This window comes from Globicephala melas, chromosome 4 (assembly GCF_963455315.2).
Source record: "Globicephala melas chromosome 4, mGloMel1.2, whole genome shotgun sequence".
Lineage (NCBI taxonomy): Eukaryota > Metazoa > Chordata > Mammalia > Artiodactyla > Delphinidae > Globicephala > Globicephala melas.
This window is the reverse complement of record NC_083317.1, coordinates 124,086,289-124,096,400: the sequence shown is the minus strand read 5'-3', so window position 1 is coordinate 124,096,400 and position 10,112 is coordinate 124,086,289.

The following is a 10,112-nucleotide window of genomic DNA, read 5'->3' as shown; positions in this document are numbered from 1 at the left end:
ATATGGTGTTGGCCCCAAGCTGAACTATGTTACAAGTAACCATGTATAAAATATGACATTCATATTGCATACCTTCATAGAATAAATGTTTATCTTGATAATAAGCCATTTGAATTCAAGTAGTGTGGGAGTTAATGGTTGTCATGGCCGGGTCTTGTTAAGGTTTTACACAAGACGTCAACAGCAACAGCGACATAAATACATGCGTTCACCTCTTGCTGTTTATAAACGAACCAAGTGGAGAGTGAATAGCTTATTCATCAATAAAAGTTTTAAATGCCATTTATGAAGCAATTGAATGACTGAGGAAGGGTGTCACCAGTGATGTATTGTTCATTCTCAGAGCCAGCTTTAGGATTTTATACCAAGTCCAGCATGAGGATGAAGGGTACCCTCCCCGCCCAGCAAGAAGGCCATTGTCAGAAAAAGGTGCCCCTGACATACAGTAGGTGCTCAGTAAATTCCTATCCGATACGCCTTTAAACTGCTGCTTTAGGAAGAAGAATTTAAGAATCTGAGTGGTTTCCAAACCTGGTTACATATCAAAACCACCTGGACATTGCGTTACAAATACAGATTTCTAAGCCCCACCCAGACACAGTGAGGATCTCCTGATTTGCAGTCCAGGAATCCCACCCCAAGTCCAGGGTAAATTTGCCTTTCATTAAATTTGTACAAGAGTTTTAGGCAGAAGATCTTAGAGTTGGAAGCAACCCTGGAGATGACCTAATCCAACCCTTAAAATCACAGCAAGTTTGTGGGAAAGCTGGGACCCAAATCCAGTCTTCTGGTTCCCATGCCAAAGCTCTGAAATTCTTTCCAGTAAGACTGGGCCGCTAAACTGGGCCATGTGTCCACTGGTTGAATTAGTCAGAACTCTGTTGGTTACAAGTGAAAGAAACCTAATGCAAACCTGTTTAACCCCCAAATTAAGTGGCTTCAGGTATAGCTAGATCCAGAGATTTACATGACCCATTGGGACTTTGCCTCTTTCCATGTTTCAGCTCTGCTATCCTTTGGATCGATTCATTTGCAGGCAGCGTTTTCTACTAGGCAGCCCCAAAACTTCCAGGCTATCTCGCAGCAGTTTAGCCATCCTAGCAGGAATAAGCCTTCTCATCCCAGGAGTAGCAGCTGAAGTCCTAAGGCTAATGCTTATTGGTTCAACTTGGGCCACGTGTTCACCCCCGAGCAAACACTGGGCTCAGAGGAATGTAACCTGATTTAGGGGTCCAACCCCAGGGACAGAGGGCAGAGTCTGACTGTGGACAGAGAGTGCAGAGGGATGGTTCTCCCTAAGGGAAACTGAGCCATCAGTACCAGAAAGGGACGGAGACAGGGCAGGATAAACAACAGCTGTCTCCACTCCGAGACTGTGCTGGCAGGATGTGAAGTCACAGGGAAACGCAGGCATCTTTCTGCAGTTTCTGTTTTACTCCTGGAAAGCAGTTTAGCACACAACGTTACGTTAAAACAAGCCCAGAAGTTGAGTGCAAAATCCTCATGAATTTTTAAGATGAAACAGGTAATTTTCAAAGAGCCCTCGAGCTTGTAGCAGGCAGTACAGCCTCACCCCAGACTCCCAGGGGCCCCAGCAGGAGCTCAGTGGATCCGCTCACTAGTGGAGTCTGGGAAGCCTGAACCACAGAGTGTGGCCCTGAAACGTGGCTTTGAATTATTCATTATTTGTTCTCGTGATAAATGTGATATCTCCCCACCCTGGTTATAACTCCCTCATGGCAGGGCCTGTCCCTTATCCCTCCTTGGGGAGCAGATCTTCCTTTGGGTAAGAGAATTTCAGAGACTACTCCCACCTCTAGCTTCAGATACTTTGCCTAGACTGAGTCCCACTGGAGGGCAGAAATAGGGTGCCCTGAGTCCAAGCTGAGGAGAAGTAGAGACAGAAGGTGCAGCCCTGGCCCCATCAGGCAGGCTGTGCAATGCAGCTGTGCAGTGCAGCTCCTGGCTTCCCTTGCCCTTACTTTGACGGTTGAGCTGGAGGACATGGGTGTGAGGCCTCACTCATCCCACCAGGCCCTGTACCTGGACACTGGGCTGTCAGAGATGAGTACAACAGTATCTGTGTTCCCACAGTGCGCCACCGCCGCCCCCGCCAAAACGAGTCTGAGCAGAAAGCTGGGCAGTTTCTTAAGCATCAGGATCACCATGTACGGTTGTGCAGGTTGAGCACTGCACAAAGGGCCCAAATGAAAGGCGAGTGGGACTGAAGTCCAGTCAGCACTCCTTTTGCTTTACTGTGAACCCTGGCTCAGGGCTGTGTCTGCCTGGAGGAAGAGGCACAAAACCACACTGTGGGCTAGTGGCAACACTCACGGGACCGTTTTCCCAAGACTTGAGTGAGAGCTGAGGAGGAAGCTGGGCAGCAGAACAGTGGGGGTCTGAGGTGCTAGCCCAAAACACAGTCTCCAAACCCAGCAGCAGGGAGAGGGGAGAGCAATTTCCTGCCAGTGAAAAGATCAGAAGCCTTCGTCAGAAGCCAGAAAGAGCCTGGAAGCCAAGAGACATGAAGTCAGATGAGGCTGGCAGTGGGGGAGGGGCTTGGGGCAATCTGTCCGGGTCGGGCAGGGAAACTGCCCACTGGCTCTCAGACCCATCCCCGGCCCTCTCACGCCCTGCTCTGTGCTGCGGGCACTGCCTTCCCCAGACCCTCCTGCCCTCTAGCTGCTGGGCAGTGCCCTGCGCGAATCCCAGCCCTGGCCCTGTGCCCCTCCCTCCACCAGCCTGACTGCTTCCGAACTCAATCCTGGGGGCACCTCAAGGAGGGCAGCATTTCCTCTTGCTCATAGCAGATCCCACATCTCTCCCTTGGTCCCTACAGTCCCCCGCGCGTCTATGTAGTAACAAACACTCCCCGCGTTGCTGGAAATTGAATATGGGCGGATCCATCAGTCCCCCGACCCCTCCCATCCCCGGGCTCTGAACTCTCAGAGGGCAGGGTGTCATCGCCCATCTCTACATCCCCCGCATCTGGCACTGGCCCGGAAGATTGTTTATAAAAGGATTTGCATACCTTCTCACTGAATAATCAAATACCGCCCCCTCACCCCCCACCCTCCAGCCAGCCGCCTTGCAGCAGAAACTGTCATTATCATTCTCACTCCAAAGAGGAGGCTAAGTGACTGGCCCAAAGTCACCCTCTTCAAAAGTGGTTCTTGAACCCAAGTCTCCTCCCACTTTGTCCCTAGCTCCTCCCCGCTCCTGGACACCCTCCCCTGCTTTTCTTTTTTAAAATAAACACAAAGCCTCCCAAGATGGGTAACAGAGTTGCTGACCTCTGTCTTGAGACCTCAGAGTTTTTTGGAGTCAGATTGCCTGGCTTCAAATGGGCCCGTGAGGCGTGGCCGCTGAGCCTGCGCGTCCGGTCCGGAGCCTGTGCTCCGCAACCGGAGAGGCCACAGCAGTGAGAGGCCCGCGTACCGCAAAAAAAAAAAAGAAAGACAAGACATGCAAAGTCTTAGCACACAGCCTGGATCATAGGAAGGATTTTTTTTTTATTGTCAACTAGTAGTGTTGGATAAATTGATTTGTCAGATGGTGTAATCTACTCACTGCCTCTCAGACTTTAAAGCACACGTGAATTCCTTGGGAGTTTTCTTAAAATGCGCCTCCCGAAGCAGGAGGTCTGAAGTGGAGCCCCAAGACTCTGCATTTCCAATAAGCTTCCGGGTGATGCCCGTGCTGCTGGTCCAAGAACCTCGCTTTGAGTAGCAAGGATCCGGGTCAGTGAGGAGCAGGACCTTGAGAGTCGGGGGCTGATGGAGAGGAGTGGTGCATTGTTATGGAATCAAGGGCCCCGTGCAAGGTGGGAGGAATCTGGGGGTCCAGGCGGGGTCTGGGGTGGGCAGAAAGCGGAGTGGTAGGAGGGACAGGAGGGTACCCTGACGACCGGTATTCTCAGCTCTTCAGATTGGGGCAGAGGGGGAGGAGGAGAATGAGAAGGACAGGCCACCCTTCCTGGGACCCGCCCTCCCACCTGTGCACGTGTCTGGCGGCCAACACTGCCTCCATCTGTCCTCGGGGAGGAATGCAGAATGGCCCAGGGGCTGGGGGCAGCTGGCCCAGCAGGCGAGTGGCCCTGAGACCCAGTTCATCGGGCAGGAATGACCCCTCCCCCACCATCCCTTTGTCCTCCATCCCAGTCAGGGATGTGCAGGAGGCATGGGGGCCCTGGATGGCCAAGCTCCTGCTGTCTGGGATCTGGTCTGGTTCCTTCCCCGCCACACCCCACCTGGGAGCCCCACCTGAAGAGCCCTCAGTCCCCTTCTGACCCCATCGGCAGCCTTCCGGCCCTGGGACCCCACCTGGTCACCTCTCTCGGGCCTCCTTCAATGAGGTCCAACAGAGGAGAGAAGCCCAGTTTCTTTGGGGAGAGCCTGAATGGCAACAGATGTCTCATCAAAGCTGTCTGTCAATAAATTTTAGATCTCATGACCTGCCATGGAATGGAGTATTGTCAAACAGTCCTCACCTCGTACATTTTAATCACAAAAAACCTCCACTTACTGCATTGGAGTTTTTAGCACATGCACAGGGTTGGTTAAAAAGTCAAGAAGCACAGAGGAGCTTGTAAGGAAAGGCCCCAGTCACCCTCCTGGGCTCCCAGTGGGGCCACCATGAATTCTTCCAGCTGCTTTGCTGGTGGTTCACTCTGTGTCTCAAGATAACGTGATTTTAACATGCTTTCTAGAATTATTAATTTTAGGTGTTATCTATTAGCTTCCTGATTAATCTGAATTCAGATACTCATATGCATTCCTTGTTTGGATGACTTTGTCAGTATAAATACTACCTTTATATTTCTACTCCTAAGTCCAGCATCCTTCCCCAGTGTCTTTTGACTTTCCCTTGCTGAGATGAAAATATCAATTTCCCTCTCTATTCCTTTCTCCCTGCGCTGGTAAGCTTTACTTTATTTCTTCATGATTACTGTTCTGTTCCACAACTACAAATAAGGGTTCTGTTCTTTGTTTACAGGCCGAGTCTAAAAACTGAAAATCGGGAAGCAATGTTTACGTGATTATGATAAGGCAAATATTGACGGTGGCTCAGCCAGCTACTGTAATATACTACGAGCAAACTATCTTCCTGGTAAGCCTTTTGTTTGTCCTGGAGTTTCTACTTGCCTTTCTTTTCTTTGTACTGTTTGTCTATATAATATCCTCACTTTTGTTTCCAAACTTTCCTTCATATCAGATATTCTAACGAGCAGAGAATTATGCTGAAAAGATTCAGTCTCCAGCGAAGCCAATTTAATTCAGTATATGGGGATCATTCGTAGCAGGTAGCAACCAGAGTGGACAAAGCGCTAGCCACCAAAGCCTGGGGCAGACACTAGAAGCCCCCTGTTGTGCCAGGCATACTCCTGGGGTCTGGGTCTGGATCGTGGTGAGGTCCAGCTGCTGGAAAGAGGCTGGGCGGTGGAAGAAGGGTGGCTCATGTTAGCTACTATTTAACAACCAGTTCAGAAGTACTTAAACGAGCACATCCTGGCTAAACACAAGGCCTGCCAGCAAGTCGTTTTCCCCAGAGTCCTCCCGCCATCAGCTCCATCTGAGCTGGCTACTTTCTGGGCCTGATGCCCAGCAGCTATTCTGACATCCCCTGCCCTGCTGTGCTATGGGGGATCCCCCGTGTCCCAAATCCCATGTCTCCTTTCTTGGTTGACCCCCTTGTTTTGCTAAACATAAAGCCCAGTTTTTCCATTTGATATCCAATTCATGGGGTGATATTAAACATATTTAACCACCAACTAATTCAAAAATTTTAGTCACTCAATATCTTGTACAAAGTCACACAAAGATTTTGATACTTGAAGATCTCGCTTATATAGATGAACATCAGTGACACCACAGTTGAAGAATGACTGTATTTGCAATTGCCTGAAAACTAGCGAATGAGAGAGAGGGCTTCCCAGTAGTCCACCCACAGGTGGAAACTCCCATCCTCCTCTCAGGATGCTTCACCTACTAGGAGTGAGGCAGGACCACCCAGTACATCAGTGACACCACTGTCAATCTGGATATCAAATATCAGGAGAGGATTAATTATGTTCTTGCTATTTAATTAAAAATTAAAATGCAAACAGAAGTTTTAAAATGGTCTTCCTGCATTCCAGTGGATCATCTTAGACAAATCTTGAGTGCCCAGCTCCTGCTTTGGGCATCACTGCTTTATTAACAAGCATTTACTGAATGTCTTACAGTTTCCCTTCTCCAGTTTCCTGTTCTCAGGGAACTCACTGTTTAGAAGGGAATACAGGCTAGAGAATAGACCATTACAACAGAGTGATCAGTGATGTGATAAAGGGAACACAAATGACTGTAGGAGCACTAAAGTGGGTGTTCCTTCAGCCAGAGGAAGGAACATCTAAACAGTTGTTTAGATGGATGTACAGATAAATGGGTACATTCATGGTTGGATGTTTGGATGGGTGAGTGGATGAATTGATAGGTGAGTGGATGAATTGATAGATAGGTGGGTGGATAGATCGGTGGATGAATATGTGGGCAGATAGGTGGATGGATGGATGGCTAGTTTGGTGGATGGGTGAGTGGCTGAATGGGTGAATTGGTGGGTGGGTCTATGAGTGAATGTATGGGTGAGGTGACTTCACAGAATGCAGTGGGGATGAGAGCACAGTCCTGATTTCCCTAGAATGTGAATACCTGAAGTTTGGGGCAATATCTTAATGCCTAGCACAGGCCTGATACGTGTTAAGTATTCAATAAATGTTTGTCAAGTATGTGAATCAATGAGAATGAATGAACACCAGCCAGTTCACAGGGTTCAGCCAGATCTCATCCCCCTTTTGGCCTCAGTTTCTTATGTAAATCAGATATGAAAACACCTGCCACTGGAATTTCTAATGCTATTGGTGCTAGAGAAGGGAGACTGTGCTTGGGTACCTGTTTTAGAATTCACTATGTGACAGACCTCACTCAGGTATCAGCATCTTTTACTTCACCCATGTCAGCACTCCACATCTTTGTCCTGTCCGAAGCACTTCACGTACCTTACCTTATTCAACACTGGGCTAGGTATTATAATTATGCCCCTTTAACAGATGAGGTGACTGAGGCTCAGAGAGGTTAAGAAACTTTGAACTTGGATCCACTGAAGTTGAAATTCTGGCTCTGCTGTGTAAACTTGGGCAAGTTACCTCACCTCTCAGAACCCCTCAAAGATGTAAAGATGAAATGAGATAAAGCATGTAAAGCGCCCGGCACACAGGAGACAATTAATGGTGGTTCTCTTTGTTGGCCAAGCCAGGAAGTTGCAGAGATGGAATTCTGTTCTTTCTACCAACCATGCTGATGCCTTTAAGTCAATAAAAAAGATTACAGTTCTGCTTAGGCTATGGTGCTTCAATTATATGTTAAGGAAGATTTCAGTTAACACATTTTTAAACTTGTAATGTTTGTAAAAGTTAAAATAATCAATGAGCTTCCGTGGCCTTCCCCAGTCCTAAGGTAATGGGGTTCATTAGTCATTTGATAAGGGGGTTCTATAGTCTAGGGGCTGAGCCGCCCCTCGTGTGGCCCTATGTGCCATTTCTTTCCCCCCTCCTGCCCCCTAGTGGTAAATGTGGGCACCACAGGTTCGGCATGCCACCAACGTGCCATGCCGGCCAGCCAAACTCGACACTGCCTTCTGACGCCACCTAGCGGCTTTTGTTAGCACTGCAGAGCGGTAAAGGAGTTTGTGCTGTTACGGAAATGATTGAACAGGCCTTGCCTGGACCTCACTCCCGGGCTCCATCTCTCACTCGCTGTGAGACCTTGGGCACATCGCTTAGCTTTCCCGAACGTTAGTTTCCGCATCAATAAAATGGGTACTACACCTACCTCAGGGAGTTTTTGTGATGAATAAATAACTGAGGCCAAAAACCTAGAAAAAGGCAGATGTGCTGTAAAATTCAGCTCTTCTAATAAAATGAAAAAATTAAATATATGATTGAGTTATCACAAACTGGCTTATTGATTTTATGACAGAGTAAAGGGCCACAGGGAAGGTCAGTTTTGAGGACAGGGGAAGGAGGGAAAAGGAGATTGTTAGGAAAATCCAAGGCTTGGGGCACAGCTGGGGAGTGCAGGTGCAGAGTCAAGAAGACATTCAAGACCCAGCCAGTGACCTGGATAAGTGACCTCTCCTTGTGTTGTTAGGACACAAACATGTAGAGATCACAGGACACAGCAGAATCCGAGGCATAAATGACAGCAAGTCTTCCAGGAAGGAATATGGGCCAGGGCAGTCATGAAGGGCTCCCTGGAGGAGGGGTTATTCAAGCTGGAGGGGGATCTGGGGAGTGAAGAAGGGCTCTAGGGGGGTATTCCAGGCCAGGGAGGGGGAGAAGGGGGAAGCAGAGCAAAGGGTCCAGCATCTTCCTGAAGGAGACCAGCCAGAGAGAAGGCAGGAGCAGGAGGTCAGGTCAGACCACCCGGGGGCCAGGAGCTTCACCTGGACCCTCTGGCTGCAGAGGAGCCCATGAAAACGTTCACATGGGCTGACACGGGCAGTGCTGTGCCCAGCAGCTTAACTTGGCACCTCTTTGTAGGGGGGATAGAAAGAAGAGAGACAGATTTGGTCAAGTGCACAAAGAATTCAAAGCAACAATCCCTGAGCCCGGTACTGGGGAGGAATAACAAAGGGACACAGCTGTCTCCTGGCACCTGCCCTTTTCAGCAGGCTCTTCTGGGCCTACTGCTGAGTACACTTCTTTCCTACTTGGCCGGACCCCTGTGCAGGGCAGCAGCTGCCTCGTCAAGGCCAACCAAGTGGCTTTCCCTCCCTGCTGCACTGGGGAAGCGGCAGCTTCTATCACCTAGAGGCAGCGGGACCTGATGCAGGGCCAGTCCTGGGCCTGCTGAATGTCAGGATCACCTGGGAGACATGGTGCCCTTGAGGAAACACAGACTCCCCAGCTCTAGCCTAAAACAGCTGAAGCCGAATCTCTGGGGTTTGGCTCCAGAATCCGAATTCTTAATAGCTCTGCAGGTGATGGAGATCCTTATCCCGGCTTAGGATAATTGGTGAACAGGAGAAAAGGAGTGGTTTGGAGTCAGACCCAGGGGCCAATCTCAGGCCCATTCTTTTCGAGCTGTGCTGCCCTGGCTGCCCTGGGCAAGTCACTTCATCACTCTGAGTCCCAGGGTCCCACCTACAAAATAGGCATGAAAAACTCTCCCAGAGGATGGCAGAGGTTGTCAGCATGGTACCAGGCTCACAGCAGGTACTTAGCAGATGGAAGATTAAACCTGAGAATGCCGGGGGCCTTGATTGCCATTACCTACTCCACACACACAGCCTGTGAGTTGATAATAAGTCTCCCGAAGAAGAACTGGCTGGAAGTGACTTTGGGGTGAAAGAGGGAAGTCCCCAGGAAGGGCCTGCTGCAGCCGAGCTAAAATGCCAACGCTGAGATTTGGCCTGGCTCTTCCTTTGCCTGTGACACCATCCCAGCTGGCTGGCGCCGGAAGAAATGGTGGGGCAGATGGGGCTTGTCCCTGGGGCCTCACGTCCCTTCAGGGGTTCCTCCTCCCTTTTGTCTCAGGCGGTCCAGGCCTAGCTCCCAGGCACCTTCACCCATGCAAGTTTGTGCATTCGTCCTTCTTTTGTTTTTGTTTAAATACATTTAAATTATCACACTGCTGCCACATCTCATTTGCATGAAATTCTGCACCACGTATGATAATCATAGTAAAGTTACCACCCCGCTTCCCGGGGAGGGGAAAACTACTCTGGAAGATAATTTTCACTGAAATCTAACCAAACTTCGTTAAGTGGATTGTGACAGGATTATAAATGATATGAAAAATAACATTTTCACATTTGGCCATCAACTTAAGGAAATGGTTTGCCTATACACATTTTTGTAATTTTTAATATATTCTACCGTCGTAGCTCACAGGCACTCTCACCTCCCCGTCTCCCCTTTCATCTCAGGCTTAGCTCCCAGGATCACTGCCTGCGTCCAGCAGTTTCCCAGCATCCCAGGACCCCGAGAGCTGTAGGTGGTCATGGAGCAGTGGTTTAGGGTGGCCTGAAACAGGACCTAGAAGCAGTGTGCATCCTGAGATGCAGCGGCAAGGCAG